The sequence below is a fragment of the Heterodontus francisci genome, chromosome 4 (genome assembly GCF_036365525.1).
Source record: "Heterodontus francisci isolate sHetFra1 chromosome 4, sHetFra1.hap1, whole genome shotgun sequence".
Lineage (NCBI taxonomy): Eukaryota > Metazoa > Chordata > Chondrichthyes > Heterodontiformes > Heterodontidae > Heterodontus > Heterodontus francisci.
In genome coordinates, this window is record NC_090374.1 from 50,869,301 (window position 1) to 50,881,559 (window position 12,259).

Sequence of the window (12,259 nt, forward strand, 5' to 3'; positions counted from 1 at the left end):
TAGCATTCTTAGCAACAACCATCATAACTGCTTTGGCAGAGCATTTTGTGGCCAGATTCTGTTTGTGATTTCTAGCCTTTTCCTCTGTTCCTCTTTTTCTTTTTACCCTGATGGTTCTCCTGAACAGACATCTTGTGGGCCTCTTGCATACACTTCACCAGCTTGCCACTGGCAGGATCACGAGTCTTGTTTCTTCTTGCAAAGTACTCCAGACTTGACTTATCCTCGGCTCTCAGTGCATATTTCACAGTTTGGATGGCACTGTATGTGCAAACATTCATCCATGCAGACCCTGAGTCAATGATATCAGCAATGATGCTGAAAGAACCTTCAACCATAGGTCCAGGGAAGCAGCTCATCAAAACAAATATAACTCTGCAGAGAGTGCTGTACTTGCTCCCCTTGTGTACTTCATTCCACCACAAGTTTAACCTTCCTTCCTTTTTGTATGGGAACAACTGTTCGTATGGAATTGTCTGACCTCCAGATTGAAGCTCTGAGGTTCTCTCTGAGTGTCCCCATCCAACACCCCACCCCCCACACAAACAGTACCCCATCCGACTCCCGCTCCCCCCACACACTCACTGTACCCCATCCAACTCACCCCACAGACACTGTACCCCATCCAACCACCCCCCACACACACACTGTACCCCATCTAACTCCCCCCCCACACACACTGTACCCCATCCAACCCTCCCCCCACACACACAAGGTACCCAATCCAACTCCCGCCCCAACACACACTGTACCCCAACTCCCCATCCCACACAAATGGTACCCCATCCAATTCCACCCCCCCCCCCAAACACGGTACCCCATCCAACTGCCCCACCCCACACACTGTACCCCATCCAACTCTCCCCTCCCACACACTGTACCCCATCCAACTCCCCCCTCCCACACACACACACACTGTCCCCCATCCAACTGCCCCCCCCACACACGGTACCCCAACCAACTGGCCCCCCCCACACACAGTACCCCATCCACCTGTCCCCCCCCACACACACACACTATCCCCCATCCAACTGCCCCCCCACACACGGTACCCCATCTAACTGCCCATCCTACACACACGGTACCCCATCCACCTGTCCCCCCCACACACACACAAGGTACCCCATCCAACTGCCCCCCCACACACACACGGTACCCCATCCAACTCCCCCACCCCACACACTGTACCCCATCCAACTGCCCCCCCATACATGGTACCTCATCCAACACCCCCCCCACACACACTGTCCCCCATCCAACTGTCCCCCCCCCCCCATACATGGTACCCCATCCAACTGCCCCCACACACACACGGTACCCCATCCAACTGCCCCACACAGACACACGGTACCCCATCCAACTGCCCCCCCACACAGACACACGGTACCCCATCCAACTGCCCCCCCACACACACACTCGGTACCCCATCCAACTGCCCCCCCACACACACACACACGGTACCCCATCCAACTGCCACACACGGTAACCCATCCAACAGCCCCCACACACACACACGGTACCTCATCCAACTGCCCCTCACACACACACGGTACCCCATCCAACTGCCCCTCACACACACACGGTACCCCATCCAACTGCCCCACACAGACACACGGTACCCCATCCAACTGCCCCCCACACACACTCGGTACCCCATCCAACTGTCCCCCACACACACACGGTACCCCATCCAACTCCCCCACCCCACACACTGTACCCCATCCAACTGCCCCCCCATACATGGTACCTCATCCAACACCCCCCCCACACACACTGTCCCCCATCCAACTGTCCCCCCCCCATACATGGTACCCCATCCAACTGCCCCCCCACACACACGGTACCCCATCCAACTTCCCCACACAGACACACGGTACCCCATCCAACTGCCCCCCCACACACACTCGGTACCCCATCCAACTACCCCCCCACACACACACTCGGTACCCCATCCAACTGCCACACACACACACGGTACCCCATCCAACTGCCCCCCCACACACACATGGTACCCCATCCAACTCCCCCACCCCACACACTGTACCCCATCCAACAGCAACCCCCATACATGGTACCCCATCCAACACCCCCCCACACACAGACGGTACCCCATCCAACTGCCCCCCCTCACACACACACGGTACCCCATCCAACTGCCCCTCACACACACACGGTACCCCATCCAACTGCCCCCCCACACACACACACGGTACCTCATCCAACTGCCCCTCACACACACGCGGTATCCCATCCAACTGCCCCCCCGACACACACGGTACGCCATCCAACTGCCCCCCCCCACACACACACACTACCCCATCCAACTGCCCCCCCAAACACACACGGTACCCCATCTAACTGCCCCCCCACACACACACGGTACCCCATCCAACTGCCCTCCCCACACACTCTGTCCCCCATCCAACTCCCCCCCCCCACCCAGCATACCCCAATCAAATCCCCCCCGCACACACTGTACCCCATCCAACTGCCCCCCCCCACACGGTACCCCATCCAACTCACCCCCACACACACTGTACCCCATTCACCTCCCCTCCGCACACTGTACCCCATCAACCTCCCTCCCCCCCCCCCCACACACGGTACCCTATCCAACTGCCCCCCCACACACACACACACTGTACCCCATCCAACTGCCCCCCCACACACTCTGTCCCCCAATCAAATCCCCCCCGCACACACTGTACCCCATCCAACTGCCCCCCCCCCCACATACACACACGGTACCCCATCCAACTCACCCCCCACACACTCTACCCCATCCAACTCACCCCCACGTTACCCCATCCACCTCCCCCCCCCACACTGTACCCCATCCAACCCCCCCCCCACACACAGTACTCCATCCAGCTCCCCCTCCCACACACAGTACCCCATCCAACTCCCCCCCCCACACACTCTGTACCCCATCCAACTACACCCGACCCACACACACTCTGTACCCCATCCAACTCTCCCCCACACACACACTGTACCCCATCCAACTCTCCCCCACACACACTTTACCCCATCCACCTCCCCCCCCCACACTGTACCCCATCCAACCCCCCCCCCACACACAGTACCCCATCCAGCTCCCCCTCCCACACACAGTACCCCATCCAACTCCCCCCCCCACACACACTCTGTACCCCATCCAACTCCCCCCCCCACACACTCTGTACCCCATCCAACTACACCCGACCCACACACACTCTGTACCCCATCCAACTCTCCCCCACACACACACTGTACCCCATCCAACTCTCCCCCACACACACTTTACCCCATCCAACTCCCCCCCACACATACTGTACCCCATCTGACTCGCACCCCCACACACAAGGTACCCCATTCAACTCCCCCCCCAACACACTCTGTACCCCATCCAACTCCCCCCCCACACACACTCTGTACCCCATCCAACTCCCCCCCCCCAACACACTCTGTACCCCATCCAACTACCCCCGACCCACACACACTCTGTACCCCATCCAACTCTCCCCCCCACACACACTGTACCCCATCCAACTCTCCCCCCACACACACTTTACCCCATCCAACTCTCCCCCCACACACACTTTACCCCATCTGACTCGCACCCCCACACACAAGGTACCCCATTCAACTCCCCCCCCTACACACACTCTGTACCCCATCCAACTCTCCCCCACACACACACTGTACCCCATCCAACTCTCCCCCACACACACTTTACCCCATCCAACTCCCCCCCCACACATACTGTACCCCATCTGACTCGCACCCCCACACACTAGGTACCCCATTCAACTCCCCCCCCCCCGCAACACACACTGTACCCCATCCAACTCCCCACCCCACACACACAGTGTACCCCAACCAACCCCACCCCCACACACACTTTGTACCCCATCCAACTCCCCCCCCCCACACACACACACTTTGTACCCCATCCAACTCCCCCCCACCACACACACTATACCCCATCCAACTCCCCCCCCCCACACACACACTGTACCCCATCCAACTCCCCCCCCCACACACACACTGTACCCCATCCAACTCCCCCCCCCCCACACACATTGTACCCCATCCAACTCCCCCCCCCCACACACACTGTACCCCATCCAACTCCCCCCCCCCACACACACTGTACCCCATCCAACTACCCCCCACACATACTGTACCCCATCTGACTCGCACCCCCACACACTAGGTACCCCATTCAACTCCCCCCCCCCAACACACACTGTACCCCATCCAACTCCCCACCCCACACACACAGTGTACCCCATCCAACCCCACCCCCACACACACTTTGTACCCCATCCAACTCCCCCCCCCACACACACACACTTTGTACCCCATCCAACTCCCCCCCCACCACACACACTGTACCCCATCCAACTCCCCCCCCCCCACACACACACTGTACCCCATCCAACTCCCCCCCCCCACACACACACTGTACCCCATCCAACTCCCCCCCCCCACACACACTGTACCCCATCCCACTCCCCCCCCCACACACACTGTACCCCATCCAACTACCCCCCCCACACACACACACTGTACCCAATCCAATTCCCCCCCACACACACACTATACCCCAACCAATTTCCCCTCACACACTGTACCCCATCCAACATCCCTTCCTCCACACACTGTACCCCATCCAACTCCCCTCCTCACACGGTACCCCATACAACTTCTCCCCCCTCCACACACACTGTACCCCATCCAACTCCCCCTCCCCCACACACACTGTACCCCATCCAACTCCCCCCCACACACACTCTGTACCCCAAAGAACAAAGAAAATTACAGCACAGGAACAGGCCCTTCGGCCCTCCAAGCCTGCGCCGATCCAGATCCTAAATCTAAATCTAAACCTGTCGCCCCAACTCCCCCCCCCACCACATATTGTACCCCATCCAACTCCCTCCCCACACACACACTGTACCCCATCCAACTCCCTCCCCACACACACACACACTGTACCCTATCCAACTACCCCCCCCCCCCCACACACAGGAAAGGGAAAAGCCAATGGCAGATTTCGGAAACCCCTATGTTGGAAATCCGCCATTTTGTGAAAATTTCTCATCCCTGAGTTTATGGAGGGAAGAATGTGGGAGGCATTTGAATAGTCAAGTCTAGATGTAAAGTAGGCATGAATGAGGGTATCAGCAGCAGTTGTGCTGAAACAGGGCAAAGCTGGGCAATGTTATGGAGGTGGAATTAGACGGTCATAGTGATGGCACGAATATGAGGTCGGAAGCTCATCTTGGTGTCAAATGTGACACCCAGGTGGCCAACAGACTGGTTTAATTGTTGCCAGGGAGGGGCATAGAATTGGTAGCTAGGGAACAGAGTTTGGAGTGAAAAGTGAAGAAAAGATACCCATGTAAGAGATACCCCACTCATTTCTTTTAAGAATTGATCTCCTCCTGATTTAGGAGACTAATTTTCATTCCCATGAAGGACTCCACTTGCACCTGGTACTGCTGAGAAGATGTGATCCTGGAGTGGGATTATATATGGCCCAAAGCACTTCACACAAGCCTGGACAGCAGGCAACTATTAGCTGAAGACACGCATACAACACCTGATAACAGAGTTATCAACTTCTCCCAAAGCAACTCCAGACACAATTATGTCTGGAGCAGTAGGGCAGATAATGCAATGGCAGGCGGCCAAATTGCTATAGCATTCAGGGACTGATAGCTGCGGCCCAGTGTTCTCTGGCATGGACAGCTACTCCAAGTCTCCAAGTCAATATGCTCAGTGCACTCCAATACAGGTGGGAAGAACCCTTCCCACAAGGACTCTGCACACAGCATCAGTGTGCATGACCCATTAAACACACAGATTCCTTTAGGGGGTCCTCCCTATATTTTATATTATATTTTTTATATTTATATTTAGAGATACAGCACTGAAACAGGCCCTTCGGCCCACCGAGTCTGTGCCGACCATCAACCACCCATTTATACTAATCCTACACTAATCCCATATTCCTACCACATCCCCACCTGTCCCTATATTCCCCTACCACCGACCTATACTAGGGGCAATTTATAATGGCCAATTTACCTATCAACCTGCAAGTCTTTGGCTGTGGGAGGAAACCGGAGCACTCGGCGAAAACCCACGCAGACACAGGGAGAACTTGCAAACTCCGCACAGGCAGTACCCAGAATTGAACCCGGGTCGCTGGAGCTGTGAGACTCTGGTGCTAACCACTGCGCAACTGTGCCGCCCACTGTGGCTGGAGCACCTAAGCAGCACTTCCGATGTTTAGGATCCATTGACAACTCAATATTAGAATTAAAATTTTCACCTGTATGGCTCATTGCTTTCAATAGGTACATCCAGTGTTTATGCTCCTGCATTTCTTGGTCTTTCAACAACAATTTCTGCGCAGGGACTTAGATTTCCATGACATTAAAAGAAAAATGGCAGTTAGTCATTGGCAGCTAGCCAATTCACAAGCTGCCGTTGCCTGACATTTTAACCCTCTATCCTCTGGCATTCTCAGTGCAACATAAGATACAAGCCAAGAGCAACACAAACCTATTTGAAATAACTAACCCTACAGTGTTGTGCAAGATCACCTCACTGGACCGAGGTGCACTGAGCTCCTCAGGAGCAGCTTTCTGAGCAGCTCTGTGCCAGGACCATAATATCAACCCCAGTGTGTTTAAAAATAACCAGTATCTGCAATATAATTGGAACACAAAAGCACTTCACCTCCATTCACTGCAGGTAGATAAGGGCATTATAAAGGCAAATTAAATCCTGGTTTTCTGTCTGGAGGCATAGGATACAAAAACAAGAAGGTAATGTTAAACTTGAATAAGATCTTAGTTAGCCTACAGTTCAAATATCTGAGGGATATTAAAACAATGGAAAAGATGTAGCATTGATACACCAGTCGGTTACCAGGAAGGGGGATTTACACTTACGAAGAGAGACTTGAAGAATCAGGAGAACATAAGAACATAACAACATAACAAATAGGAGCAGGAGTAGGCCATTCAGCTCCTCGAGCCTGCTCCACCATTCAATAAGATCATTGCTGATCTGATTGTGGCCTTATCTACACTTTCCCGCTGGTCCCCATAACCCTTGACTCCCTTGTCAATCAAAAATCTGTCTAACTCAATCTTGAATGTATTCAATGACTCAGCCTCCACTACTCGCTGGGATAAAGATTTCCAAACACTAACAACCCTCAGAGAAGAAATATCTCCTCATCTCCATCAAAAATGGAAGACCCCTTAATTTGAAACTGTGCCCTCAAGTTGTAGATTCCCCCACGAGGGGAAACATCCTCTCAGCATCTACCCTGTCAGGATCCCGCAGAATTTTATTTTATATTTGTTCAAGGGACGTGGGCGTCGCTGACAAGGCCAGCATTTATTGCCCGTCCCTTACTGCCCTTGAGAAATTGAGTGGCTTGCTAGGCCATTTCAGAGGGCATTTAAGAGTCAACACCATCGCTGTGGGTCTGGTGTCATATGTAGGCCAGTCCAGGTAAGGACAGCAGATTTCCTTCCCTATAGGGCATTAGTGAACCAGATGGGTTTTTACAACAATCGACAATGGTTTCATGGTCACCATTAGACTAGCTTTTAAAAAAAATCTTACATGTATGAACAAGATCACCTCTCAATCTTCTAAACTCCAATGAGTGTAGGCCCAACGTGCTCAACCTTTCCACATAAGACAAACCCCACATCTCAGGAATCAGCCTAGTGAACCTTCTCTGAACTGCTTCCAATGCAAGTATATCCCTCCTTAAATAAGGTGACAAAAACTGTACACAATAGTCTAGCTGTGGTCTCACCAATGCCCTGTGCAGTTGTAGCAAGACATCCCAACTTTTATACTTCATCTCCCTTGCAATAAAGGCCAACATTCCATTTGCCTTCCTAATTACTTGCTGTAACTGCATGCTGACCTTTTCATGTACAAGGACACTCAGGTCCCTCTGTACTTGCAGAATTCTGCAGTCTCTCTTGATTTAAATAATATTCTACTTTTCTATTCTTCCCACATTATAGTCCATCTGCCAAATTTTTGCCCATTCATTCAACCTATCTATATCCCTTCTGTTACGATCAGGTGAGGAGTGGTCGAATGGTTCCCCTATTTTCCTTCTCCTTGTTTGACAACAGGTTTACTCCTTTTTTTGAAAAGGATGTACTTGCCAATTCAGTGAGCGTTTAACTGAAATGTGAGGTGATATAATTTGTGAGGAAGAATAAAGGGAGGACATGTAAACTAAATGGCAAACTTATTAAAAGGATCAAGGAGACATGGGTTCAGGTATAAAACCTTCAAAATAGGATTAATAAGTTGACAAAGCCGTTAAAACGATAAATGGGATCCTAGGTTATGTAAATAGAGGCATACTGTATCAAAAAGAAAGAGTTAATGCCAAACTAATACAAAACAGTAATTAGAACAACAATTAGAACATCAGGGTCAATTCTGTACTCCCAATGGAGAGTGGTGAGCATACGAACATACGAATTAGGAGCAGGAGTAGGCCACTCGGCCCTTCGAGCCTGCTCCGCCATTCAGTAAGTTCATGGCTGAACTGATTACTCCACATTTCCACCTACCAGCGATAACCTTCCACCCCCTTGTTTATCAAGAATCTATCTACCTCCACCTTAAAAATATTCAAAGACTCTGCTTCCACCGCCTTTTGAGGAAGAGAATTCCAAAAACTCACAACCCTCTGAGAGAAAAAATTTCTCCTCATCACTGTCTTAAATGGGCGACCCCTTATTTTTAAACAGTGACCCCTAGTTCTAGATTCTCTCACAATGGGAAATATCCTTTCCACATCCACCCTGTCAAGACCCCGCAGGATCATATATGTTTCAATCAAATTGCCTCTTACTCTTCTAAATTCCAACGGCTACAAGCCTAGTCTGCCCAATCTGTCTTCATAAGACAGCACGCCCAATACAGGTATTAGTCTCGTAAACCTTCTCTATACTGCCTCCAATGCATTTACATCCTTCCTTAAATAAGGAGACCAGTACTGTACACAGTACTCCAGATGTGGTTTCACCAATGCCCTGTATAGCTGAAGCATAACCTCCCTACTTTTGTATTCAATTCCCCTCACGATAAACAATAACATTCTATTAGCTTTCCTAATTACGTGCTGTACCCGCATACTTTTGCGATTCATGCACTAGATCCTTCTGCATCTCAGAGCTCCACAATCTCTCACCACTTAGATAATATGCTTCTTTTTTATTCTTCCTGCCAAAGTGGTCAATTTCACACTTTTCCACATTATACTCCATTTGCCAGATCTTTGCCCACTCACTTAACCTATCTATATCCCTTTGCAGCCTCCTTATGTCCTCTTCACAAGTTACTTTCCTACCTATCTTTGTGTCATCAGCAAATTTAGCAACCATACCTTTGGTCCCTTCACCCAAGTCATTTATATAAATTGTAAAATGTTGAGTGCCCCTGTGGCACAACACTCATTACATCTTCCCAACCAGAAAATGACCCATTAATGCCCACTCTAAGTTTCCTGTTCGCTAGCCAATCTTCTATCCATGCCAAAATGTTACCCCCTACACCGTGAGCTTTTATTTTCTGCAATAAACTTTGATGTGGCACCTTATCAAATGCCTTCTGGAAATCTAAGTACAATACATCCACTGGTTCCCCTTTGTCCATGTAACTCCCTCAAAGAACTCCAATAAATTGGTTAAACATCATTTCCCTTTCACAAAACCATGTTGACTCTGCCTGAAAACCTTGATTTTTTCAAAATGCCCTGCTATAACGTCTTTAATAATAGCTTCTAACATTTTCACTAAGACAGATGTTAAGCTAACTGGCCTGTAGTTTCCTGCTTTCTGTCTCCCTCCCTTTTTGAATAATGGAATTACATTCGCTATTTTCTAATCTAACGGAACCTTCCCCGAATCCAGGGAATTTTGGAAAATTAAAACTAACGCATCAACTATCTCACTAGCCACATCTTTTAGTACCCTAGAATGAAGTCAATCAGGACCTGGGGACTTGTCAGCCCGCAGCTCCAACAACTTGTTCAGTACCACTTCCCTGGTGATTGTAATTTTCTTGAGTTCCTCCCTCCATTCCTTTTCCTGACTTACAGCTGATACTGGGATGTTACTTGTATCCTCAATAGTGAAGACCGATGCAAACTATCTGTTCAATTCATCTGCATTTGCCTTATTATCCATTATTAATTCTCCAGACTCACTTCCTACAGGACCAAAGCTCACTTTGTTAACTCTTTTCTTTATTAAATATCTATAGAAACTCTTACTGTCTTTATATTTCTAGCTAGCTTTCTCTCCTACTCTAATTTTACCTCCTTGGAAAGAATGCCTGGCTGGAAATCATGGGCATGCAGGTTTTGTAGGCAAAGACAAAATGTGCAAAAGTATCACAAACAGGAATAAGATGAACGACCAGTTAATCTGCTTTTGGTTGAGAGATAAAAATTCGACTAGGACACGGAAGAATTCCCCTACTTTTTATTTTCTCGAGTAGTACCATGGGACCTTTTACACTCACCTGAGAAAGAGCAGACCCAACACCTCGTTTCATGTTTCATCCAACGTGAGGACCTCAAGGCTACACACTGTCTGCACTCACTAGCCAATGAACCGTCCCTGTGACTGCCAGCCAATCCGGCAGGAGCTTTAAGCGTCTGTGAACCATGGCAACTCCGCGAGGAGGAACTCTGTCCATTCAAAGCACAGGATGGTGCAGGGTTGCGATTGCTCGCCGGGCCAATCGGTGGCGGTCTTGTTTCCCTGCGCCTCCAATAGGGTTGGCGGATATTGGCGTGCGGACAGTTTGAAACGGTCAGGGAGAGCGGCTGCGGGAGGTAGCGGTAGAGACGGTAAGGTTGTGAGTTAGGCCTCTGGTTCCAGTATGTTCATAATCTCAATTATGGTGCAGTTTCCTTGAATTGACTCTTTAGTTAAGGTTCGCGATTCCATTAACAACAGCCGGTCGCGGGTTAAACTCCATCCTAAGGGTCAGGCCGCCTACACTTGAGCAAGAGCGCATTTACTGCAACAGAGTATTACTAAAATAGCCAAACATATTCAAACTGTCAGAAGTACCTTCAATTCATACGAAGGTTCGTAGGGTGCGCTACAGCTAAGAGAAGTTTTCAGAATCTGGGAAAACAAAAATCAAAATTGGCCCAAAAATTGCATTAATTTCTGTTTTTCCCCCACTTTTCACTTATCTTGGCAAAAAGGCGATATCGGCATTCCTGTCTATTGAGTACCTATGAATATCAAACTGAGAAACTTGAAGTTTCTCTTTCTAGATATCTCTGTAAATCTGAAGATCAAAGTTATGTGGAAGTTTGGCGTCATTTCTGTTTTTCACCAGATTTGGCGAAGGAGGATTGGTGTTTGGGAAAAGTTGGGTGATTGGAGGGGAGGGGGAATTGATTGAAAATGGCGCACTGACACGGAACACAAAAGTCCGAGTGTATCAGGCCTGTGTCCTCAGTACCTTGCTCTATGGCAGCGAGGCCTGGACAATGTATGCCAGCCAAGAGCGACGTCTCAATTCATTCCATCTTTGCTGCCTCTGGAGAATACTTGGCATCAGGTGGCAGGACTATATCTCCAACACAAGTACTTGAAGCGGCCAATACCCCCAGCTTATACACACTACTGAGTCAGCGGCGCTTGAGATGGCTTGGCCATGTGAGCCACATGGAAGATGGCAGGATCCCCAAAGACACATCGTACAACGAGCTCGCCACTGGTATCAGACCCACCGGCCGTCCATGTCTCCGCTATAAAGACGTCTGCAAACGCGACATGAAATCGTGTGACATTGATCACAAGTTGTGGGAGTCAGTTGCCAGCATTCGCCAGAGCTGGTGGGCAGCCATAAAGAAAGGGCTAAATTGTGGCGAGTCGAAGAGACTTAGTAGTTGGCAGGAAAAAAGACAGAGGCGCAAGGGGAGAGCCAACTGTGCAACAGCCCCGACAAACAAATTTCTCTGCAGCACCTGTGGAAGAGCCTGTCACTCTAGAATTGGCCTTTATAGCCACTCCAGGCGCTGCTTCACAAACCACTGACCACCTCCAGGTGCGTATCCATTGTCTCTCGAGATAAGGAGGCCCAAAAGGCAAAGGCTTCCAGTTTGTTTACCCAGCATGCAGTTAACCTGCAATCCACACTTTATTTAAAAATGGGAAAATATGGAGTGAATTCAAGAAATCAAAAT

The 12,259-nt window shown here is 50.0% G+C and overlaps 1 protein-coding gene across 2 annotated transcripts in view; it reads left to right on the plus strand.

Annotated features, from left to right (window-relative positions):
* Positions 1-10,819: 10,819 nt before the first annotated feature.
* The window catches only part of poc5 (POC5 centriolar protein homolog (Chlamydomonas)), a 149,379-nt gene continuing 147,939 nt past the window's right edge, over positions 10,820-12,259 (plus strand). Inside the window, exon 1 of one of the 2 annotated variants that reach the window (XM_068029504.1) lies at positions 10,820-10,903. The gene's annotated coding sequence lies outside the window, so the exon portion shown is untranslated. The remainder of the gene's footprint in view (positions 10,904-12,259) is intronic. The other variant, XM_068029503.1, reaches the window with a different exon arrangement.